Source organism: Corvus cornix, chromosome 2 (genome assembly GCF_000738735.6).
Source record: "Corvus cornix cornix isolate S_Up_H32 chromosome 2, ASM73873v5, whole genome shotgun sequence".
NCBI classification, from domain to species: domain Eukaryota; kingdom Metazoa; phylum Chordata; class Aves; order Passeriformes; family Corvidae; genus Corvus; species Corvus cornix.
Window position 1 is genome coordinate 47,968,878 of NC_046333.1, and position 27,003 is coordinate 47,995,880.

General features: G+C 38.9%; 1 long non-coding RNA gene across 1 annotated transcript; it reads right to left on the reverse strand.

Annotated features, from left to right (window-relative positions):
- Positions 1-1,667: 1,667 nt before the first annotated feature.
- LOC120409648 lies at positions 1,668-25,736 on the reverse strand. The gene is made up of 3 exons (XR_005601385.1): positions 25,645-25,736; positions 2,604-2,765; positions 1,668-1,753 (listed from the first exon to the last, which is right to left on the reverse strand). It is a non-coding gene; the product is annotated as an uncharacterized LOC120409648 (long non-coding RNA).
- Positions 25,737-27,003: the final 1,267 nt, after the last annotated feature.

Genomic DNA, 27,003 nt, shown 5'->3' on the forward strand with positions numbered 1-27,003 from the left:
TACATCTCTCACCTTTTCAGTACTCAACTCTTGTGCAGTGTTGACAACTACACTTTGGACTTCATCTTCTACCTTTATGAAGCTGGAGTCCCAGAAGGTCTGACAAGGTAGTATCTTCTGCTCCTAAAAGACTGGCCTGTAAAGAAAAGAGACAGCAGGCAGCAAAATAAGCCAATGAACAAGAAAAGTCAGACATAAGCATATAACAAAATGTTCAAAAGGAATCTAAAAAATACAATTAAATATAGTTATATGCACTCTAGATACCAGATGTACTTTCAGATTTACACCAAAAGTGTGGACTTAATCAGCCTAGCAGAAATATTTCTTGATGCTGTCACAGGTTTTTTTGGTTTTGTCTTGCACTGTGGTGTTTTGTACTTCATAACACTAAATGTAAGTTTATTTGCACAGCTGCCATTGAAGCTGATGTGAGATACAGACTCAGTATTTGCAGATTAGAAACCTTGGGGAGTGATGGGGGTATTTGCAATATTTTGTTACTGCTTGGTAGGATATCAATTTTAAAAAAACTTTGAAATTTTTATCTGTGATTTGAAAAGATGACAGTCAATTCTTTTTTCATTTTCTTTTTGTTAAAAAAAGAAATCACAATTTTGTGCTAATCCTGCTTAGGAGCTTTCTGCATTAAAAATAAGTTGAAATGTGCTTTTATTAAAACTGTATGCGATAATTTATTGGTATATTGAAAAAAAAAAACGCGTTCTCTTGCACTCTCTTCTATGCTTCCAGCTTTACAGATTTTTTAATTCTAAAAATGACAAAAAAAATTTGGAAATTGGTCTTAATTTTTTTTTTTTCAAAATGGCTTAAAAGAATTTTATTCAAATTTTGAAAACCAACAACTGATCCACATTATAACCTATGAACCAAAACCACTGGGATTTATTTTGAGGCAGAAAAAAAAAGAATCAGAATTGGCTAGGTGGAGTCCACACTTTCGAAGCAATTTAGGAGAAGACATCTATGATGAAGTCTGATTTTTCTCTTAAAGAACTAATAATTGGGCATGCAATGAAGCTTATTGGTTTCTGAATGAAACAAATGTGTAAACAAGAAGAAACTTTATACCTGTTAGGTTCAAGACTTTATATTCAACCACTGTACTGTCTGTGAGCCACATCTCTAGTGTCCTGCAAATAGTCTGGGGAGTCTTTGTTGTTATTTTTACTTCATACTTCTCTCGTCCCATTGGAATTTTCTCCTGCAGGGCTACTGTCAACACAACATTGAAGATACTTCAAGCAAAAGAAGTGCCCTCCCTTTAAAAATGAGTACCTTCCCTGCAGCTCCCAACACTCTGGAGCTATGTCCATGAGCAGAGCAGATGAACCTTCGCAAATTCCACCTGTAAAAATCATTTTTTTCTGGAGGGGTCTGTCACAAACCCCCTCCCTCTTTTTTATTTCATGTACTGCCTCAACTCAGAAAAGTGACAGCATAGTTTTACCTACAGCTCCACAGGGGCTGGAAACTCATACAGAAAAATGAAGTTTTAAAGGAAAGCCCCCAAAACAAAGCATGTTCCAGAACATTCAGTTTGGACATGAGTAATAAACCCACCGAAACATCCAAGTGGGTGGGAAGAGTGAGGAAGGGGTGGCACTGAGACAGATAAATTACAGAAATAGACGGCTGTGGAACCTGCCTTGGCAAACCTTCTGAGCTGCACATCCATCTGTTCCACATTAATCTCTCTCCACTGGGTTTTAGCCCAATCATCAATGCTGCTCTGAAACAGAAAGTACAGATAAAAGCATCAACAACATTTGGTAAAGAACAAGCTTCTGCTACAAAACAGATAAATGGATGCTGGGGAAAGCCCATCCTACAGCAATAGCTCGTGGGCCTTAATTTTTTCCTACACCACCATCACTTAGCAAGCACACATAATAATCCATCTTCTCTAAATTAAACTCAAAAGCCAAGCATTTTAACAGTTTCATGCTTGAGAATCTGACAAAAACATACAAGTTCAACTTTCTTGTGCCATTAAACACACACCTATATCCATAGGCAACATACAGGTGCACCTTGGAGATGTGGGGAAGCTGCCCTGCAGCTCCTCCTGGGGGTGCTACAAACAAAATTACAGAAAGAAGATCTTTTACAGGTATTTTTAACCTTGCCTAGGAAGGCCAGCAGCTTGAGGGAAAGAGAACTTTGCAAGACTGATTTCCCATAGGGCTCTGTACACTGACTTTTCTGTACTCTTGCTTTGAGATTTGTAGAGCTTTCTAATGTACAATCCTGAGTTCTGAAGTGGAATTTTATGGATTTCTGAATTTTTACTCAGTTATTTTAATTAATCAAGCAAGTTATTGGTATTAAAAAACTCTAAAGGAAACTACAAAGTTTGTTTTGCTTTGGGATTATCTTGAAATTGTTCACTTGGGAACAGAGATATTTTTACTCTGGGTATCCTAAAACATAGCAACTATAATTTCAAAAACAAAAGGAATAGTAAAATCTTTGGTATTTGATTTTTTTAAAATCAAAACAATAGCACTTCTAGGATCAAATTAAAAATATGACTTTCAAATATATTCTAAATTTATAAGTAATTTTAAGAAAAATCTTACATTATATAAACACAAATATCCCACACTTTCTTGAGCAACTGCACTTCTTTCCAACATTGTTTCATGTGCTTGCAGCCTGGAATAGATACTTCAAATAGTTCTGTAGATAGATTCCTGCATTAGAAACATTTCTTTTTCCAGCATCTCATGCTCTTGATTTGCCTGGAAGAGGGAAGGAACACTCAAAGTTGTTGTAGGGTATATTGAGCTTACTTAACCTGTCAGTGAAATTTATAGATCCTCCATATATGATTCAATATAAAAAAAGATGAGAGAATTATGGCAAAGAGGTTACAAAGCTGTGTTTGCATTGCCTCTGAAAGCATCCAAAAGTACACAAAGGACTCTATATTCAAACCATAAAAGAAAAGCTGCATAGAAAGAAGTTAATTTATATTCTTGTATTCTTTAACTTATTAAACCACTTCTTCTTAAAGTTGTATAAATGTTAACAAAGTCCCCTCATGATGCTTTAAAAAAGGTCCACTAAATAGTCTACTTTAGACTACCCTATTCAAGAGGACATCATGCTGTGTAAAAGAACATGAGCAAGCATTCTGAATTTTTAACATTTTTTTGTGGTGAACATATGCAACACTGGAAGAGAAACAAGACACCTGAATTTTGTGGCACTAGAATTATACCAGCATCTTGAAAAAAAAAATACCCAAACCAACAAACAACAAAAACCCCCAAAACACCAGTAAAACAAAAACCCTCCAAAACAATCCCTCAAAACAAACCAAATAAAAAAATCCCAAAAACTTAACAAAACCCCAAAAGACCCAACTCACAAATATTTTAGTGTGTACATTGAAATATCATTAACTTTTTTACTGAAAGGTTATAAGCAAATATGTTTTTCTGAGATTCCTCATCACCTCACTGAGATGAACACATGGATTTTCCACGTCAAACTTAAAGGGACCTTCCATTTGGAATCTTTCTCTGGATTCCATCTGCTTACCCATGAAGAACAGGTAGCAACACTTGTCACTGATTATGTTCTTATTAAGAAAAACAGAGACAAAAAGGACTGATCCCAGAATTCAACATACGTCAAGTAAAGTGCATTTTCTTCTGATTAACTGCGATGTCAGATGCCTGAAGAGACATCTGTGCTATCCCGACACAGTTCTATTCTTAATGGCATGCCATTCTTTGGGAAACTCCTATTTAACAGAGTAATATTTTCTTTAAACAAAAAGTATCACACATGGCAGAAATATACCAGTAAAATCTGCATACTCCCAGTGAGAATACTCCAGCATCTACTTATGAATAAGAAATTATAGTTGATGAATTATTCAACCAAAACTATACTCTGTGTCATAGCTTTTACTAGAATTTTTGCCAACTGTAAAAGAATTTATTTTATGGATCATTGGTAATTATAAACTATTTGAACTTAATAAAATCAGTATATGTATAATCACATAAAACTTCATTTTAATTATGTTGGGAATCTTCCACACAGTAAAACAGAGAGTTCTATTCCTGCTGCTTTAACATGCTTTCAAATATGTAAAGATGGCCTGGGAATAGCTTTATCATTCCACAAATCTCCCCAAGATCTAACCAAGAAAAAAACATTCAGTGAAAAGAAATTCCATCAGGATGAAAAAGATATATTGACAGGTGGTTTTTGTCTGAATCAAAAGTACAAGAAAGGGAAGCTTGAATCTGAGTCACTTCAGAGTAACTAGAAAACCAGCTAAAGGTACACATCAAAAATTCTACCAAAAGTACTAGACCAGATGGGCACAGAAATAGAAATTTCACCATGGGCTGGAAAATTTACTGATACTGGAGAGAAGTTATAATTATTTGATGAAAAACATTAATTTAACTTTCACCCAACTATATTTATCAGAATTTACAGTGCAGTGCATATCCCAAAACAGACCAAATAAAGGTCTCTCATATGCACATGCTGCTCTTAAAACGATAGCTTAGTAAGTTCTTCTTTTAGTGTCAGTAGCAAACACTACAGCTGTTGTGCTTTCCCACCTATTCTTGCCACCAAATTTTGCTTAATTCAGGTAATTCCCCGAAATTTCACTCAAAAAATTATAACTGGGATGAGTGTGGGGCAGAATATATAGAGAAAAAGGTGGCCGAGGATGTCTGTAAGACAGCACCACCTGACAGCCATCAAATTCTACCTTTTGAGTCAATATTTGAACAGTCCCAAACTACTGCTAACTGTGACATGGAAGGCAAAGTAACACAGATACTCACTGGAGTTTCTGTATGGGTCTGGGAGGAGGCTTACGAATGTGAACATGATTTGGTCATTATTAAGAAAAAAAAATAGCAAAAAGTAACTATGGGCCCTATTGGAGCAAAAGACAACATCTCTTTTTGAACTGATTTTCCATCATTCACATAAAACAAGTATTTAAAGAACAAAAGAAAAGATACATACACTTTATACAATCAGGAAGTTATGTAAAATTGTTCCTTTTCTAACATAGCTAAAGAAGAATCTGGAATATTGGGTTGGTTCGACACCAAGAAATACTTCACCTCTCTCAATAAAACCTCTATCTAAAGGGAAGGAAGGAAGAAACAGTTCATCTTACATTTATCCTTTCAGAAGCCCCAACACAATGACTTTTTGTTTACTTTGCATTTAACCTCAGATACACAGGCATTAAAATACCATTTTAATGACCGGAGTATGAGAAAGTATACAGGAGACATCATTTAATTAGTATTCAGCAATTTAGGAGTAGGGATTTAAGGGCTTTTTGAAGTTTGAAAAATTAAAAGAACCACTGCATTTTACAGGGTAAGAGCTAGCTGTTATTATCACATTCCTGCATGTGTCTCTGGGGAAACCATTTACTACAGTAATGACCTCCTTTACTGTTTAAAGTAAGAACTCTTCCCTGAGCAGGTGTAGGGCAACTAGATTTCCTGCCTGGAAAACAAAGACAACGAGCCTGATGAGGAGCAGTTGAGGGAGCTGGGCTTGTTTAGCCTGGAGAAAAGGAGGTTTGGGACAGGCCTTATCACTCTCTACACCTCCCTGAAAGGAGGGTGTAGCAGGTGGAGGTCAGTCTTTTCCTCCTGGTGACAAGTGACAGGACAAGAGAAAATGGCCTCAGGTTGTGCTAGGGAAGGTTTAGATTGGATATTAGGAAAAAAATTCTTCACTGAAAGTGTTGCCAAGCATTGTAACAGGCTGTCCAGGGAAGTGGTAGAGTCACCATCCCTGGAAATACTTACAAGGCACGTAGATGGGGCACTTAGGGATGTGGTTTAGTGGTGAATTGGAAGTGCTGGGTTTGAGGTCGTACTTGATGATGTTGGAGGTCTTTTCCAACCTGAATGATTGCATGCTTCTATAAAAATATATAAGGCTTAAGATTTTAAGATTCTTTCATACCTCAGAAGATTACTGTCATTTTTGACTGTGAAGTCAAAGACAAACATCAGTGACATATTTAATTACAGTTCTAAGTACACACCTTAGGGTCCATCAGGAGTCTGTTTTGAGGATTACGCTTAATTAGCTTGGTTTAAATTAAACAGACAAATTTAATCCACCTGAATTTTCCATTTACTGTAGGTCTGATTTTTATATTGGTCAAGAGATTTTAACTTCTCCACATGTCTTTGAGAAATAAAAGTATTTTCTGGACTTTCTAAGAATTTGCAAAGAGGAAACCCACACCCAATAATTTTTTTTTTTCTTTTACCATTAGCACTTCATGAACAATTTCTGGTGGAAAGCTTTATTTGTCCCCTCCTTGCATGCTATTAGCTATGTCAGTTTTCAACACTGGACTTGTTATTACTCAACAATTTAATTCATGTGTGCCTAAAGCTCTCACAGGAGCTTCCATCCCCTGTATTCCCACCTGAAAGCATGTTTGCTTAGGATCAGGACAAGAGGAAGGGACAGGGCACAATTTTCAAATAACTTGGATGTCCAGGTCCCCCATAAGTATCTTCAAAAGTTTTGCCTCCATAGAACAATAAAACCCTTTATGGGCTCCTATGAAATGTAGGACCAAAATGTCTGTATTCATTCCTTCGGTTCTTCAGACCATTTAGGCTTTCCCAAAGTAACCAGCATATTTTTCTTAATGATTTAATTATAACCTCCTCCTCATCCCCCCGCCTATTAGAATATAAATTGAGGTATTATGAACCAGCAGGAAAACGCTCTTTTATTTTTGCATTGTTCAAACCTTTTTAATGTGTTCATCATGTTCGTTTGCAGTTATCCAGTTCTTCACCAAATATTTACAATGAAATACTGCAATTTGGGCAAATTATCTCCACAGACAAGTTTTTTTTTTAGAAAGTTTACAAGATGGTTAAAAGTTTGAAAAGAAAATAAAGAGAGAAAAAGCCCGAACAGCAAAGCAAGCACTAGAGTTCTTTCTGTAGTACTCCTAACATGAAATCTCACCAAAAATGTTTCTGAGGTTCAGAGATTGGCACTGTACCAAGCTATACTGTTGGTATGCGTCATGTGCTTACCAACAAACCACGTGTTTCTAAATATGCTCTTTAATTATCCCCAGCAGATGAATTCTAGAATGCTAAAGAATGACAGATTAGCTCAGATCCTAGAAAGTATGGAATTCGACTTTCCAGATCCAGACATATACCCCACACTCTTGATACTTTCTAAATCACAGAATATTCTGAGATGGAAAGGATCCACAAGGATCATCAAGTCCACCTCTTCAGCAAAATCCCACCCTGCACTTCCTAACTTGTTTGTTTTCTCCCCTTTTTTTCCTCAGATATATCCTCTCTCATAAGTCACTAGGCTCTTCCTCCTGAGTCTCACAAAAATTCCAACTCTTACTTCTAAGTTAATGTTTTCTAGAGGAAAAAAAGCACCTAATCCTGTAAAAGCTTACCAAACAAGTGGCAAGCAGAAGTAATTTTTCCAAGTTGCCTTCCATTCTCATTGATATCTGTATCTTAGGACAAGTTATCTGCCTTTAGAAAGAGTAGATGTAATAGTGTATATATTATCTGAAATCAGTGAGATAACAAGTTTGGAAAGAAACAGGGTAAACATTAAATGCAAGACACTCATTTAATTGCTAACAATGCCAAAAGTGTCAACCTCAGGAAAATTCATTTATTCAAAATTAGCAGTTAGCTATTCATTATTACTGCCTTATACTTAGCCCAACTAATTTGCAATACTGTAAAACAGTTTTGAGAGCAATACAATGTCATAGAATGTATGTCTAAAATGGACTTCAAGAGTAATTAGTCCATGTTCTTGCCCCAAGAAGATATTTGCTACACCTATGCAATTTGCAAAAGAGGTTTTTTTCTAGCTCTCCCTGAAAGATTTTTCAGTAATGAAGAGCCTGTCACCTACCCTAGCAATCTGTTCTAGCAATTCATTATTCTTGGCATGGAGTGGTTTTCCCAGCCATCACGCTTGAACCTTATACACTTTAAATTAAGTTCAGTACGTTCAGGGTGTAGAAAATAGACTATTTCCTTCCTGTGTGCAGAAATCTTTAATGTATTTGAAGATTCATGCCTGTTCTCTCTCTTCTTCTTCAGCCTCAATGACTATCAACAGATCCTTTTTCCCAAAGTGTAATGCCTGAGCACAATACTCCACTAGAGGCTTCATCAAGGCTGATAGACATGTGAGATTTCACATCCTTGTGCCTTTCAGGACAACCACTCATCTGAACATTTACTTACTTACCTCTTTCTTAATAACGTGACTTCACTTACTCATGTTCAACATATGACAACTCCTAATTCATATTTTGAAGAACTGTTCCTAATCAGTTATTTCCTATCTTACATTTTCATTATTCCCATATAAGAATAACACATGCTACAGCAGAAACATGCTCCAACTATCCAGGTTAACTATACACTACACTGGGTGGAGAGCCTGGACACACCTGCCATCCATGGATTCTCCAAGCCTCGTGCAGACAAATGCAAAATGCAGAGCATTAGTGAGCTGAGAATCTCCCTGTTTCTTCAAATTACATTTTAGATCTGGCTTTAGCTATGGGTTAACTTCTGGAAGGAACCTGTAGTTAGAACATCACCAAAGCAAGAATAGAATCATAGAACACAGTTTGATTCCCAGCTGCAATACATACGTCAGTATTTCAAGGCATTCAATTCACAAATAGCTTAACTAAAGCTGTAATTTAATGCCCAAAACTAATGATTAAGAAACAGTTTCATGTATATGGGTACTGACTTTGAGCACAGATTCTAAACTAGAACAGTCATGAAATTCTACACAAAGAACTGAGGCAACACATCTGCCAAGATCCAGGATTTTGGCTTTAAAATCAGTATAATCATCTTCAAACTCCTATAATGTTAAAAAAAAAAAAGAAAGAGAAGAAAGTATAAAATGCATGTTTTTCCAATGGAAGAAAAATCTGATGGATGGCATATGGTAATGCTAAACACATATCTCACCTCTGTCACTGAACACACTTCTGAGATTTTTCAGTACTGCTTTAAGCAACGAGCAACGGTCGATACCATTAACGGGGAGAATTGTTTTGGGTTTTTTTAACAGAAACTGAGTTAGCAACTGAAGGATTTGCTTAGAAATACAGATTGATTTTAAATAACAGTTTCAGATACAATGCAAGTGTACTGCAGCAAAATCAATACATGTGTGTACTAGTGACTCCTTTGTTTAAGAAGAATAGTAAGAGGGATAGCCATCTATATTGCCCTTGCTTTTTTATGCTGTTTCATCCTGTTAACCCTCCTGTTAAATAAAGATCTTCTCAACAAGTTTTTACAAGGCCAAATTATGTCTATGTATTATCATTAAGAAGGTTGCTATGCGCATCAGACTTCAGCTACTCAAATACTTGAAGTCAACTCCCTATGTAAACAGTACCTTTTGACTGAGTCATTGTTACATTTAATTAGGTTATCTTAATCCATGGCTACCACATGTATCAGGCTATAGAACAATAGTCATTTTCTATAGCACAGATGTACTCTATTAATACTCAAGGTAATTAACCATGTTCACAGATGCAGACTTTTGGAAAAATAATAACAGAGCAGAAAATAGAGGTGCATATTAATGCTGGCTCTAAAGGGAGAGCTCCAGCACCTTCTGCTTTGTTCTGTTAGCAACACAAAGGGCAACATGCAACATGTACATGTAAAGCCACACTTTTTACTTTGCTAAATACGTTAAACTTTAATCATCACTGAGAAATTTTTTCTTTGCAGCTTCTCTGCACCTCTTTCCTGTTGCAAGCCACTTGAAAAACAAGTAAATAAAGAAATAGAAGTATCAGTAGCCTAGGTGGACATTTAAATAAAATCCAGCACCTTTGAATGGGCATATCAAATTAACTTGTTTATTTAAGAATCTTCTTCCTTTCTAACTCCCTCCATCCCTCAACTAACATGGATTTTGTTTGTTTGAGGTTTTTTTGAATACACAGTACAAGCCCACTCATATGGGCTTGTATATTTTGTACATATACAAAACCCATGACAGGATGAATTACTGCACTTCCCCAAGGCAAATAAAGGAATTTAGATATAATTCTGTGGCTAAATTGGAATATATTAACTTTTAAGAATATACATATTTACTCATCAAGAATCCAAGTGTGAGAAGCCCATATTTGTGCCCTGAAAGCTAAGCACCCTTTGATACTCTTTGGGATCAGACACCCCCCAGTCACACCACAAACCAGATCATTGCTTTGTTCTGGTTTTCAGGCAATTCCATTCACATTTAAACCAGATACCTGCCTATCCAGAAGCACGTAAGGCTTTTTCCTGGAAATATGTGGACACTATTCATATATCATGCACTTAACAGCATGAGCCTTGAAGTTTCTGACAAATAAATTAGCTGTAAGATGACAGCTAATGTTTGATAAAGCTCCTGATTAGGATGGTAAAACCCAAAGGCAAATAGTTTCTGAAGAACCTAGGAAATAAATATTTTAGTGGTGACAGTAAAACCAGTCTGTAATTGGTGCTTGGTATTTCAACTGAGCTTCTGCTGTCAACACTAAGACTGCGTGCATGAGGAAGAATGGCTCAAACTTGAAAACTAATGCTCATTGACTGCTTTACCCGGCAATAAGCTGGAAAGTCAGCAAATTTATAATGCAGAATGCTCATTCAGGACTGTGCTAGAAAGGCTGCTTTTGTCCTAAGTCAGTAAAGTCACTAAGGAAGCACTCATCGCCTCAAAAATGGATCAGCTCAAACACTCCTTCAGTCTACGTCTGACCAAATATGATAATTGCTGTACACAATTACAGTTTAAAACTGTTATTCAAGATCTCACCAACATTTATGTTTATATACTCAGTATGCAGGGAATCCTCCAGAGGTAAAGGCAAGACCAGGTAAACTACACACATACCTCAGAAGGGGTGTCTTGAATCCACATCTCCCACAGACAAGGATGCTTCAGAGCTTCCCAGTGTTTCAGAAGGGAGAAAAAAGGCAGCAGTAGGTCACTGCTGCCATTCACATCTCCTTTCTGAAGCAGCTTTGTGCAGGAATCAGCAGGAATTTACTGTGAATTGTCAGGAATTTTATCAGGAGCAATGAAATTCAGAAGAACAGTAGTGAGTCCTGGCCCTGAGATATGGAAAGCTTTGCTATGGATTTGAAAGCAGTACCGCGATTTTAGTCCAAAGGCATTAACAACTTTACAAGGCTTCTGCATGAACTAAGCATGTGCCATTAATTTAGTTCAGATCTGGTTTATGATCATTCCTCTGGGTTTTTAATTACCTAGATTAAGATATATACTGGCAAGAAAAATCAGTGTATGTACACAGAGAATATACTTCCTACTCCATCTAATGGAGCGGTAAAACTCTATATTCTGCTAATCATTTGCTTATACGTATCATTAATATATACTTTATTATATTATTTTTGTTATTTATTATTTTAACAACTTTAATATTTGGGTCTGTTTCCAAAAATTTGCCTGTTTAAATAATACCTTATCCAAAAAAACCATTTCTCACACATACAGCAATCTCTCTCCTTAACACACTGCCAAAATTGCCATACAGAAGATCCAAGCTCTCAGTGGCCAGCAAAGATTATACCCCTGGGGAGGCTGAGCCCACCTTCTAATGGTGTGCATCTGGGCAAACCCAGCAAGCTTGTGGGTACACAGGTGCCAGGAGCACAGGGAAATGGCAGGGACACAGCTAGGAGAATCCCTTTCTGGATCAGGATAGTGAAGAAGGGAGTTATCCCAGGGCACCCATTACATCTGCACCTGGAGATGGGCACACACCTGTGAGGGGCAGACCTGGCCTCACCAGCCCCCTCACTTCAAGTGGAATTTAATCAATATTTCCCTGCTCCACAAAGCTTCAGGGTAAAAATGAAGGACAGGAGACAGAATTTGGCTGCCTTCCTGCCAGCTAAGTGCTCTGGCCAGCAGGCAGCAAAGCCAACTACATAATATGATGGAGTGCTTCTTTATTTGAATTTATGTTAGAAGGGGATTAAATCCTTCTAAAACTCTAATTTTCCAACTTCAAAGATATTAATAGCCACGAATTAACATCAAAATTTTGAAAATTACCAAAAAAAAGTGTCTAAAAAGCACAGTAATAAATATTCTGTTTTACCACAAAGACATACCATGACTGCTAATGAGCAGAGTGTTAGGAGTTATTTTATCTTTTATTGCAAGACACTTCTATAAACCAACATTTTAGAGAATTTTAGAGAAAAACATTCTCCATCTTTTGAGTAGAATCAACTGATTTTGTATCTACACCAGAACTGCATGTAAATTACGACCTAACACTCGGGAAAAAAAACATACAGAACTGAAACTCAAAATCTTTGGCGAGAGCCATCTAAATATTTCTCTACATGTGACACTTCTAAATAAATCACGTGATCAGGAAAAAGCATCCAGAAATCTATCCTTAAGAAAATTAATTTCTGTTTTAAAGAAGAAATGGTAGACTCTGTACCCAGCTGTGTTGGAAGCCTATCTCATGCCTAGTCCCATTCAAAGCTATAAAATTCCCAGTGTCACAACCTCCAAGTTTACAGATACTTTTGAATAAACAAGGAAGAAGCAGTACCAATGCCTGTGTACAGGGTGCAATATTACTATGTCTGTAGTCTGAAGGATCATGTTCTCCTTCTGAAGAGCTTTCCAGAAACAACTCAGTCATTCTGCAGACCTGCTCACTTTAAATATCCCCCTTGAGTCCATCAAAATCTAGCTTTTTCAGCTTTCGAAATTCCAACATAATAATGAAATTTTCCGTGATCAAATTAATAAAAATTAATTAACCTCTACAAAAAAGTCAGTAACAAACCTATGTTTGAGATGGTTTTTGCCATTTGACCTTTTCCCTTCTGGTTTGGCAGAATGAGCTATGAAAGAAAAGTGAAGGAGCAAAAGGTATTTCCAGCAAGGCTTTATCCTGGTTGAGTCCCTTACAGGATTAAAACACAAGTGGAAATGAATTGTCCCATAGAGCATACACATTTAACTCCGCTCCAATTTCAGCAGATTATGTTAAAAAAGACCTAGACGAAAAAGGGCAAGCACTCCAAAACACATACTTTCATGTATAAACACATGATTTATTATAATAACAGAAAATGTTGCTATGAAAATTAAACTTAAATCTTTCCCAGAGGAACAAAATTAAACACACTTTAACCTCTTTTGTAATGTGTGCCAAATTAATTTCTATGGTCTCTGACTTCACTCGAATGAAGTAATTGTTTTATGCCCCAAAGGGATAAAAATAACAGTTTCCTTGTATGTTTAGAAATGAGCAACAGCTATTCTCCCTAGGAGCAAACCAGTCGTGAGTTCCCCAAGCAGACCCCCAATCACTGCAGACTCCTCAGCTTCCCTCAGCTGTCCCCTCACCCCCTGGCACAGGGCAGGGCTCTCTGTGGGCCCACCTGATGATGAAGAACAAAGAATTCCAGCAAGAGCTACTTCATGTGCAATGGCTGTGCACGATGTCTCTCAGCACGATGGCTGCCACTTCTGTAAAACTGCTGGCACAGGATGCTCTTCCCAAGCAGCTACAGCTAACCGGCACAAAAAGCACCTCAACCTCTCATTCTGATGACAGACAGCCAAGAGCGAGCACATTCACCCCAAACCTCTTTCACAGATCGCTGTGGCGGGCACTGTCAGAATCAGTAAGACTGGATTTCATACTCTTGGATAGTATTTTATAGGGAAGGGGTGGAGCGGCACACTGTCTGAATAATTGCAGAACTAAAGTACATAATCTTCCAGCTCGGATCCCAAAAGTGAGCCTCACAGTTCCCAGAAGGACATGGGTCCAGAGGAGGGCCACACAGATCATCAGAGGGATGGAGCACCTCTCCTTGGAGGAAAGGCTCTGAGAGTTGGGATTGTCCAGGCTGCAGAAGAGAAGGCTCTGAGGACATGTTACTGCAGCCTTTCAGTACTTAATGGGGGCATATAAGAAAGATGGGTACAAACTTTTTAGCAGGGCTTGTTACTATAGGACAAGGGATAATAGTTTTAAACTGAAAAAGGGTAGGTTTAGACTGAATATTAGGAGGAAGGTTTTTTTAGAATGAGGGTGAAGAGACACAGAAACAGGTTGCCCAAAGAAGTTTGGGATGCCCCATCCCTGGAAACATTTAAGGCCAGGTTGGATGGGGCTCTGAACAACCCGATCTATTTGAAGAATTTCCAGCTTATTGCAGAGGAATTGAGCGAGGCAACCTTCCCTTCAAACTCAAACTATTCTATGATTCTGTAACTCCAATAAGAGCCAGTCTTTACTCCTACTACAACTGCTTCCCATTTCAGCAAAGAATAATAAAAAAGGCCCCAGGAGCAGGAACCAAAAGCTATGGCTACCCCCATCCTACACAGCTGACTAACCACAATATTAGAAAAACATTCTGCACTTCTTTCCTGACCTCAGATTTTCCACTTTCCCTTGCTTATTGGCACAGATTTACAAAGGGAGATGAAGGGTATTGTGTCTCATCCAAGGACTAGCCTAAAACACTACATTTTTTCTAGCTATAAATAGATGAGTCCTTAGTTCTTAGAGGCAGGTGCCATGCTCAGGAGAAAGTTCTAGCCATGGGCTGCATGTGGAGACTAGCACTTTACTAAAGCAACTTTCAAAACCCTAAGAAGGGTTGGATTTAGGAAACACCTTTGCAATTTCTCATAATGCTATTACTAGTCTCCTCCTTGCACAGCATGTGACATTCTCATCCTGTTCAACATTCTGAACTCTCCTCTATGCACTGTGATTTTGTATTCTGGATATCAGAAACTTGAGTCTTGCTGTCTGCATGACTGAAAATAGCCCATATTTCTCAGATACTGTATTTATTCAGCAGCACAGGTAATAAGTAATACCTCAATCTTCAGTGAGCTTTTAGGGAACATATCAGATCTGGAAAACAACATCTCAGATGTGAAATCCCACGGTTTAAATTCCTTGGCACAGGCGAAGTAACTCTCCAACATGTTTCTGTGATTAAAGAATAAATCCTTAAAGTTTTTAAGGTAGTTTTAGCTGTTTTCACATGCTCCAATGCTTCTTCAGTTTCTTTGAAAAGATTTTTTGGTGAAAGATACAACCTAGACTAAAATGTAAATAAATGGGCTGCAGAAAAAATTGTTTTGAAAAATTACGTTTCAAAATGTAGTCATGACACAAGTCACAAAGTTACTTTTCAATTTATATATAAACACAAACCCCAACATGTACTATATTTTAAAATTGTTACCTCTAACTATTCTAGTTTTATAATTATTTCATAATGCAGTGCTCACTTTTGAGGTGCTCCCCAAATATGCTCAACATAGTCCAGCTAGACTGGCTCTTATGTATCATCTTCTGTACAGTGAACATTCAGAAAGTAACAGTAAAGGGAGTTTTTGCCTCTCAGTAAAAGTTTGACATAACATCACCATAGCCCTTGGGTACTAATTCTCCTATAGAAACACAGAAATGGCAACATGAGTCCTCCTAGCTTTTATCACTTAGCAAATTAGCAGAAGAGGGCTTCCCCAACCCTAGAATCACACAAGCATATGTAATGTATAATTTTCCTATTTCCTGACCAACAAAAATGCTCCATAACAGTGAACCCTACAGAATGTCTTTTCTTGCCAACATTTAAAAGTGCTCTTGCTCCCAGCAGTATACATGGTTTCAGTGGAAGCATGGGGAAAGCTTACTGGTGACAGAAAATGGCTCAAGGCAGGTCATTCACAGTTTGTTTGCAAAGTCCATATTTTCTTGGCTTGTGCAGCTCCTACCAGCATTTGAAATTCATGTAAGGAAACAACTACCAAGAAATGTGATAAGAAAAGAGGCAGCAAACTTATGCCAACAAAGGGGGGTAAGGAGCAGCAACCCAACCTGAAAAAGTTATATGGCTTCTGGAGAATTTTTTTCGGTAAACAAGAAGCGTATTTCATTCTTAAATACGCAGTACCTGAGTGGTATGGCTGATGACTATCTGATGACTATTTATTCATTTCAGCTTCAAATATAATAATCTAATACTGCTTGAAAGTATCTGTAATGTAATTTTAGTGTTTATTAGGCAGCTAAAAGACAGATTAAATCCATGCCTTTTTCCATGGTGTCCTGTGTATCAGCTAACATTTATTTATTAGGTACTTAGGTGGTTTACAGTCCTTACTTGAAGCTACCTGATGCAACTATGACTCACACAGGCATGCTACAGAACTCAGAGTAGCTCCATATCAGGCAGACGGTGTGAAATAAAGGTGGGATTAAATTACGGATCTTTGGGAATTTCATCTTCCAAAAGAGCTGAATGTATTTTTCCAGTGGTCTCAGCTAAAGATCAGTATCTTGGGCTTTTAAAAGTGCTGTAAAAATATAAAAGGGAAAAACACTATGGTTTAAGAGACGATGGTTTCTAAGCTAACCAAGACTCAATGAGGAATGTAAGTTATTATTTAGTTAAAATAGAAAGATAAGTAGGCTTTAGTGGCATGTTACAATGAAAGATTGCTCATGAAGCTGCACAAAGGCTCATCAAGTAGCTATGATGGTTTCCATTCCACTGCTGGTAGCCATGGATGCTTAACACCTTTCTAGAATGTCTGCAGTTCCTCTCAATGATGCCAACGAGACCAAGGAGAAGCAGGAATCACTGCAGATGCCTAGGTCATGGAAATGTGAAATTTCTACCTTGAATAAAAGGAAAATAAGCCTGAAGTCTGCAACCGTTTTAAACAGGGTGTATGTTGGACAGGCCAGGTCTGGTCACAAAAGGTCTAATAACATATCAGATAATACTCCTGTCCAATCTGGCACCAAGTACATCCTGACATTCTGAAAAAGAGCTGTGTTCCAACCGCTGGTGTTATGTTCAATGGCTTGGCCTTTTTCATCAAAGGGGAAAAGGACTCCATGCTTTCCTCAAGCTGGAAGTTTAACAAACACTGACAACTTATTCTCACCATTTGTAGAAGTTTCTGCTGTTTTGCCCTTCAGCAGAAGGCATGACACACCTGCTCTGGGCTCCTGCTGGCAAAGGATGACACGGGAAAAATTCAGACTCACACAAGCAGCTTGTTTTGGTCTCTGTTCAACATAGGCCTGTTCTTTTCCTGCTCAAAAATTCATTAAAATGAGAGATGTAGAGCAATGCCAGCCTGTGGCAAGGTCCTGGTGAATAATGCTTTCTTTCCGTCACCTGGAAGGTGTTCCACACAAATCTGGCCTCAAAATTTTAGAAGGGACCTGAAATATTTGCACTCTGTCACTGTAGACTAATTGCTAATTAAAGACACCTGATGAAATATTGAAGCTTCAATCCTTACTTCTAGTCCTATGTCAACACAAAAACTGTTTCACTATATTTCAATTCACTAATACAAAATTATGACCTCCATCAACAAACCAAAATTTTAACACAGGGATTAAAAAAAAGAAATAAATTTGTAAGCATGGTTTTATTTTTCAGGTTTTATTAAAAACCTTTATCAGTGATCTTTAACCAGGAGTAAAATAGGTACAAAAATATTTGAAAGTGTAAGCTTTTTGCAGAACTAGTGTCTCCTAAACTGAATAGAATTATAGAAAGAGCTGGTATTTTATTATATTTCATTAAAATTTAATTTTACATGCAAGGTATTATATTAGCTAATTATTTCTCTATTGCTAACTGCCTTATTTTTTTTTTTGTAGTAGAATTTATCTATCTACAGATTTACTGCATCTAAAGTATCAAAAACAAAGCTGAAAAAAGTGCACATACTAATCGATTTTGCTACTTCTATCTCTCTCACCTATTTTTATGGCAAGAAAAGTATCCAGATAAAGTTTAAAACAAACAAACAAACAAACAAATAATGAGCCATCTCAGCACACAAAAAGCTCCTGCAGCTCTTACATAACTTAGCACCATGACTTACACTCTCATGTTAAGGCAAATTACAAATTACTTTGGTACAAAAACACACAAACACAAACTATCCATCTCACTCACTCGACATTTACCATCTTCTGCTTCCTTGAAAATGTCCTGAAAAGCAGGATAATACCTGCTTTTTTTGGCTTTTAAGATCTTAAATTTTTTATTTTGATCCAGACAACACTGAAGATATAATTTTACAAACGAGAAACAAAATAGTTGAAGATCATGGTTGCCTGTCCAAAAAATAGATCTTACAAGTACACTCATAGAATTAAGGAATAAATATGTCCCAAGCCTACTAGAAAATAAAGACTGATACATGCTGGCTGAAATCCTTGGAATGGCCAAAAAGTGGGGAAGGAACTGGATTCTTCACAATTCTCACTCACCTGGCATCATGGCATCAAAACACTCTGAATAACAAGCAACAGAACAAGGAGAGGCTTAAACACAGCTCCCAACAATATTTTGCCTTTGGAAAGTAAGTAACCTTGCCTGTATTTTTAAATTAAAAAGAGCTATTTGGCTTGTAACAAGCTATGATTGTTATCATTAATTAACAGTGTCTGATTCATGGCAAAATTTGGCAATAATTTCCTAAATATAAACTTCATTCTCAAACTCATTTTCTCCAGAGTGTGAGAAATGTCATGGAAAGAAATTTAGAAGAGACAGACAAGAACAACAGAATCCCTTACAGCTATTGAACCCCCTGACATTAACTTCCTCTAATATTTAACTCAGTTTTTCTTTAGTAATTTATGCAAATTCTGATTACTTTGGGAAACCACTATAAAATATTTACAAAGCAAAACAACATAATGGTACTTCATTTTTTGAAGTGCATAGAGAAAGGCAATCCGAAAGAAAGTTCTCCTGGATGTTTGCAATAATACCTGAGATCTCTCACTTGCTTATTTTTAAGTAAAAGGTTATCTTTTCTTGCTTTCCAGAAGTTCAGCTCAGTTTGGAGGCCCAGATGAAGACCACGCAGAAGAGGATCAGCAGAATCCCTACTCAGAGTGTCATGAACCTGGTGTGACCACCATTGATTCAACTGCATGTAGCAATGTCCTGGAATTAGGATCTTGTCTGCAAAATACGAAAACAGCCCCTGAATTTCAAAGTAAATACTGCCTTGTGATAGCACAGAGCTCTTCACTCCCCCTTCCTATTTGCACTTTAAGGATGAACAACACTGAAATTTGGAATTTAGTTCTGACTAGAATAAAATAAAGAAAAAATCCTGAAGACAGAGCTAAAAAGACTGTTTATAAAGACACAGATTACATTTCAGATGTATTTACTAATCAACACCATGCCCAAACATCCTCTCAAAAATTATTGGCTGCAGATCTTTTGAATTGTTCCTTGCAGTTATTCCAGAAGTGAAAAATCTGCATTTTAATGTTTAATTTCCTAATGTTACATGGTAATTTGTTTTTTTGAATAAACATGAGACTTAACATAAACATAAAATATTAAATAGATCTTACTTAATATATTTTATTACACTTTGCCAGTGTTTACAAAAAGAGAAAATAATGATACACAGCAAAGCATTTAAATAAAATATTAATGGAGCATTAAAGCTTACATTCTGTTCCACACACTATTTTTTTTCCTTTCACTTAAGCCAATCCATAAGCTCTACCTCAGCTTTAGCTGAGTTTTTAGTAGTTACACTATTCTGCCTGGCACACATGCTTCACTACCATGACACAGAGCAAGGAGCTGACCCTGGCCAGAGCCTTCAGGACTATAAATCTTCATTTATCCAACAACTGATTATCAATCATCTCTGTACACAGTCAGTCACAAACTGAAATCAAGGCTTAGGTTTGCTTAAGCTGTGAGCTCTCTGGATCACAGCACATATTATTGCTGCCTCTACAGGTGAGAGATGCACACCTGACTGATTAGTGACACTCTCCCTTTTGATGCCATCCTTTGATATTAGTGTTAGTCTCATCAAAAACCATAAGATGCCTTTAATGATATGAGTTTAGTTGACATTAAACCCTTAAGCAACAGAGAAGTGCAATCTACTGAAAACAGATTTAGAAAGAAATTCAACAGAATAACCCTATTTTGTACCCTGGAAGCATAGCTTCAACTGATTCCAAATTCTGATGGCTCTACAGACAGCTTAAGTCTTACCTTTGAATTAGTAAACCCAAAATATAAATTCCTGAAAATTCATGTTTCAGTATGACAAAACAATTACAGTTTAAAATACACTAATTGTACCAAAAATACTTTAAAACATCTTTCAGTGTCAGACATCAAAATTGACAAGTAACCTTTGAGTTACAGAATTCAGGGAGATGAAACCTTGCCATGAACTCAGTTTTAGAGTCCTGTGCAGCTAAAGATGTGCTGCTACATCCATAATGTGTCCCACTAATTCCTTTCTGTGCTAGCGACTTACAAACAAGAAACTGAAAAATAACACAACAGGAAGCAATAAGGAAAATAGGGATCCAAGTCTGCTTTTGCACAAGGAGTTACAAACTCATGGTGCAGTTTAGCTTGTTTTGACAGTGAAGACATGAACAGCACAAGAGCAACCTCAGCATACACATAAGTGAGCTAAAATTGCAAAGCAACAGGTAAGGAAGTGGGCAAAAAAAAGCTGGAGAAGCTAGGATGAAAACCACAGCACTTCTGTTTATCTGCTTTAACCATCATCCATCTCCCAAAATCTAATTTATTAGGGCCTGATAGAGTAACAAACAGTTTCTCCAGCACCTTGAAGCTCAGGCTCCATCCTAGCCTGCCCCTGAGCATCACCAGCTGCTCCAGGGCAGCAGAACTCTGCTTCCCCATCAGCCCATCCTCCCTTCCTAAAAGCCTCCTGGGACCTGTCAAGCTGGTCAGCTCCCATCTCATCCACGAGGAGGGCATGCCTTACACTGCTTGTGTGCTCCCTAGAGGCTCATAAGGCAGACATTAATTTAATGAGTTCATTTGTGGCTTTATGAAGTAATTTATGCTCCCTTAACACAATAAACTCCTTAAACCTCATTAAAGTGAGAATAAACTCACTTCGTAAATCTGATAGGGTTTGGATTTGCTCCAGTATGGAAAAAAAGAGGCAAAAATGTCATTGTGGGGGTTATTTTTCTGGTTTTGAATACTAAAGCCATGTTATGAGATATCACTGGAATTTAGAGACTAGATTTAAATACCAAAGTTATAAATGAAACTCCTTCTGTATATACAGAGCAAGCAGCAAATTCATGTCAAAACCTTTTCTTCCTCTTTCAGTACTTCCTTTGCAAAAGGTTTTTAAACATTTTAAAATAAAATTTCAAACACTTTGTGAAGAAAAATATTTTGTTGCTTTGTTTTGTTTTAATAGCACAAACACACGGAAATTGAAAGTTATGAGATACATAAAATACAAACTTTAGCAGGTGTTACTTCTGTGAGATTCTGTCTTCTCTTTGCAGAATATGCTAGTTAAGTAAACAGCCACAATAGTGCTACAGATACCACTTGTGACAATCAGCTCTTAAATATATGTTTCCTTAACATCAAACCAAGGAAAAAATAATACCATTTTCATTTGAAGCAGAAACACCTAAGCCAGCTGAATGCCTGTATCAGTTTTCACCAAAATTAGCTGCCCTCATAAACACAGATTTAGCAATGAACTGTGAACTTAGTTGTCAACTTCCTCTTCTCTTTATGCTAGTCATGATTTGCTCTCAGTCTTTTTCTTTTCCTTACTAATCTTTGAAAAACCCTTGACCTTTCCAAGCTGCCCAACAGTGGATTTCAGATGCATTCAGGTTCTTGTTCTTGAAATCTTTCTGCTTTGATGTTGATGGGAGTTTTGTCATGGGCTTCAATCAGGAAGAGATTTCTGCCTCAGCAGGGGGGAGATATGGTTCTACCCCTGCCCCTATTCATAACTGCTGCCTCTCAAGATCAAACCAAAAAGATAATGACCAGCCTGAAATCTGAATGCTGTTAACAAAGTACTAGAAGACAAAAAGAATACTTTTTATCTTCCTGTCATTGTCATTGGTATTTATACACAGTATCTGTAATACTGCCTCATAAATGGCACACATTTATTCCCTTCTTGAAACATTTTTTTTTTCCATAAAAATGCAGGAGTAATAACTAAAAACTGTTCTGTGAAACCTGTTTGGCTTTCCTGGTCTTAAATTTGGGTTTCTCCAAGTCTGAGATATGGACATGAGCCACTACATTCTTCTCCCTCCTACCAAAATTTGGACCTGCATCTGTACCTCAGAAAAATTTCCACAGAACTAGAGTATTTACATTTAAAACCATGCTATTTTGATGAGCCAAAGTTTCTCAGAATTTTGGAAAAGAGACCCAAACAGTAAAGATCGGGATCACAGGTACGACTCAGGACCTGGAAAGAACAGGACAAAACCTTTAATCCATGATGTTGCTTTTTTGTACCAAGTGTAAATCCACCGTTGCTATAGGGCAAAATTTCCAAAGTAATTTTAAGGGAAATATTATTTGAAAGGTAGGAGTCTGGTCTGGATTGCAATCTCTCTCTTGCCTTTTTCTTCGAGGTGTCCATATAGACTCAGTTGAAAAGTTAAAAATTAAATACTTCATGTCAGTCCCAGAACATTTACAACACAAAAAAGTACCCTGAACATTTTGTACCTATCCCTAGTTCTAACTGTCTACTACATATTGTTAATAAAGCAGGAGGTTTCTAAAGAGCTTTATGACATGTACACTAAAAGAAGTTTCTTTTCTTTAAGAAAATCTCATGCAAGTAATTGTTTTTATAGTTCAGTAAGAATTCTTACATGACATATTTTGAAAACTTGCATACAAATCTCTTATGATTTACATTTCAGAAGCAGCACAATTTTGGGAAGACTGGTGCAAAATTAAATATTCCCTCTCTTATTACCTTCTTATGAGCTTTCCTCCTTTATGAGCTGTAAAAGTCTTTAATCACACAACTTAATAAACTTCTTTTACATCATACAGTCATCAGAGAGCTGATTTGAGGTGATGGTTCCTTGTGTGCCCAGCTGCTGGTGTGGCAGCTCCACACTGTTGCTCCCAAAGGAATGGCAGTTAGTCATCACTGCCCACGAGGGAAGTGACTCATCCCTCATCTTTCACAATGACATGCGCTGGACAAGAAGTACATCACCTTGCACTGTACTGAGGATGGCTCTGGAGACTTGAGCACAGGGAAGAATTATCTTTCATGCAGTAAACAATTCAGATGACAGCAGTCACATCCATTATACAAAAGGCAACAAAAAGAAAGGAAGAGTGATATGCTACACAGAACTAAGCCTCCAGCAAAAAGTCATTTCTGATGATTATATTAGAAGTGTGATAGCTACTCTTTTAAAAGAGGAACTTTCATAAGAGTTATTTTGCATCAGTTGTCTCTGGTGCCAGTTAAAATATCATTCTCTTTTTATTTTCTTCTTTTTTTTCCTGCTTTATTACAAGCATTTAGATACAAAAACCTCTCCTATGAAGGCCACTGTGCGCTGGAGCAGTGCTTGAGCCAGCTCCCCAAACAGAAGGTCCTTTCTGTTGTTCTCCCTTCCAAGGAATTCTGTGGTGTTCCTCATAGCACAGACAGCTTTCTGCACCACCTCACGTGACACCTGACTCAAGAGGGATGCAGTTTATTGGTTTGACAGTACCATTGTTGCATTTCTCTTTGGACAGACTAAAGATGCGGAGAGCCTCAGCTGCCCATCAGAGCTCTCCAACAACTGATGCATAATAGAAGTCAGAACCTCGGCATGTTTTTTTTGGACAGAGTGGAGAAAACACGGTATGTAAAAAGGCAAGTTGCAAATCCAAAGAACGTTTTCCAGAACACCTATACTACACAAACAAACCTGTATTCCTTGTTCTTCCTCCTAAACTTGCTTTTCCAGCTTCCCTATGGATATTCACTGACCTTTTTCAAGCCTCTGGGCTTGGAAATATGATCATACACATCATCTTTTGAAAACCATCCCTGGATATGCCATACCACCTTTCATCAGTGCCATATTTTAATATACATAATTGCATTTAGTTGTCTCTGCTCTGCCAAAAATCCATATAGTCTTGCCTTCCAGAGATTCTGATTGGTAGCTAACAGATTGAGAATCAGGGTCTGCCTTCCAGATACCAGCAAGTTGCCTTTAGGAGATAAGACTCTCACAGTCCTAACTCCTTTGCCAGGGCTCTGTATTTCATGACTTGGCATCTCTGCAAGTTACTGTGGATTTCTCTGCTTGCTCAGAAATACAGAACTGGAATTTTCATTGAAGCAAAATGCTTTTAGCCTACCTGGAAAAGTTAACAGCCATTACTGAGCACAGGCTAAACTGGGTACAGTCTGGGACCATACCAACAAGAGATTGGTTCGCTCTGTCACACCAACAAACATATGCAGCATTAAGTGACTCCTAAAATGAGATTGCAGCCCACTGAATGGTATAAGGCAGAGGGTTAAGAGGGACAGAGAAAGCTCCCCAGCAGAGGAATAATCCCCTCTGGGAAGGTTGGCATACTCGTGGTATAGGTCAGCAACTGGAGGTAAGAAATAGCAGGAATCCTGGCCACAGCATGACTCCATTGGTAGAAGGACGGGAGGGAGAAGGAGAACTGTGCTTTGCACAACTAAAGTTTTGACAGGTTTTCCTGTTGGTCACCACAGCCGTGAAAACAACTCCTTTGCTACAAAGATTTTAACCAGGACCAGGTTTTACACAGTTCTTGTGTTTCTAGTTCTCAATACAGATGTCACAGAGCCAGTACAGCAGAGAAATCAATGACCTTTGTCAAAGTAAATGGCACAGAAGATCTTCAAAACCATACACAGTCAAGAGAGGAGAAGTTAGGAAGAAGACTGACACTGTAAAGCATCAGTATTTCTACCTCTTGGTTTCTATCAGAGTTAAAATATTCTTAAAATGCATCCAGCTAACTGGTGTAAGAGATACAAGTGGAGCCTCACGGTGATGCAAAGAAAAGGTGCACAAACAGTTAATTTTTGAGCCTGCTCTGCTGGTCATATCAAGGCTGTGGAATCAGTTTGAGGTTTTGTCCAACCCCTGTTCCCTCAAAAAAACAACCAAAAAACTTTTTTGTTTCAGGCTGACACTAAATTTCATCGAGAGACGACTTTCTCACTGACTTGGTTGCTGGTAGCTCTTCCGGCTTTCAAAATAGCAAACCCGAAGAACTGAAAACAAGAAACACAAACCCGCTGCATTTTCACACTGCCCACCCCGGGAGAGGGAGTTAAGAACACCCCCTGAAATTCCCTGCGAAAAGCTCCCCACGGGCCGGCAGGAGGCACCCGCGGCGGCCGCCGCCGCTGCCCGGCCGCTGCCTCCCGCAGGACCGCGGCACCGGGGACGGGGGCTCGGCCGGGGTCGGGGGGCTCGGCCGGGAACGGGGGGTTCGGGGCCGGCCACAGGGTGTTCGGGGCCGGCCCCGCTCACCTGCCGCGGCCGGGGCCGCCTCGGGAGCCGCGCTGGGGGCACGGGACGCGGCCCCGCTACCGCCGGCGCAGATATTTATTCCCCCCGCGCACACACCCCTCGCCGCCCCGTCCCGTCGCCCCGCTCACCGCGTCCCGTCTCCCTGGGGATGGCCGTCCCCAGCCCCCTCCCGCTGCCGCAGCCGGGGAGACGGCGCTGCTCCCTCCGCCGGCGGAGCGGAGGCGGCCCGGTCCCTCCGCCCGGCCGGCCCCGGGGCGGGCGGCGGAGCCCATGCGGGAGGGGCCGGGGGCGGAGGGCATTGCAGCGCGGCGGGATTTGAGGGAATTCGCGACCGCTTACAGCGTCGAGTCCCTACGGAGTAACACCGGTGCGTCCTTCCTCGCGCTGCCGGCAACGTGTGAAATACTAATCCCTGTCTCGGCATCTCCCTCCGCAAATGTGTACAAAAGTGCCATAAGTTAACTGTTTGTTGCCTGCCCCTACCTGCTCCCCAGCGTGCCCCGGGGATGCCAGGACAGCGCGTCCGGTGAGAGTTGTTAGACACAAACCAGACCACAAATTTCTGGCTCCCGCTCGAGGCTCCAGAGCAACCACTGGGACAGGTCCCGTCGGATCCCGCTCTCGCTGCTGCAGGGACACGCAAGGACAAGGGGCTCAGGGGGAAGCAATGCGCCGACAGCGGTTTTATTTGGGCAGCTCTTAGTTAAACTTCAGGCCATGAGAGAGTAGCAAGCGCCTCTTCCACGGCGGTGGGAGGACAGCTGCTTTCTGCAGTTACGCTAACTGTGCACAAACACTTCCTACCGGGGTTTGAAACTGCTCCTCGGCTTGCCTTTTGAAGAAAAAAGAAAAGAACAGGTAACTAGTGTTCGCCTTCCCAACTTTACAGCTGCTAAAGCCGCTGTATCTGATTAAGCCCAAATGAAAACACAGATATTTTCAGAATATACGTTTTCAACCCAGTGAAAACAATATATCTGTGAATGTCTGAGAAAAACACCCAAGGAAAGCCAGCTTCACTTGGTGTGTGACAGGTTTCTCTCTGAGGTTTCCTCAGTTTGGCACTTACAGGCTGCTCATGTCTGTACCAGCCCATGGTGGTCTGCCAAACTGTAGAGCATCTCTGTAGATAGCCAGGAAAAGTTGATTTCTGCCATGTGACTAATGCAAAAACACCCCTATAAAATATGTGTCTGCTCTTGGCATGGGCATCTGGAGACTTCTGTCTGGAGTTGTTTTCAAGAAAACATCTAGGATAAACCTACAAGTTGAGTTCTACTACCAATGTACCTAATAAACCAGTACCTCTGACTGCACAGATCCCTGCTCTGCTGCATGTACAGCTCTCTCAGGAGCTGAGCACAAACAGTGAGGCAATGCCCAGCAATCCACTGTGTGCCACGCTGTTGCCCCACAGACCTTTGGAGCCGGCTTACTCTCTTACATTGTGCAAAATCTGTAGTGCTCCTTGATGAATTTTACTCTCC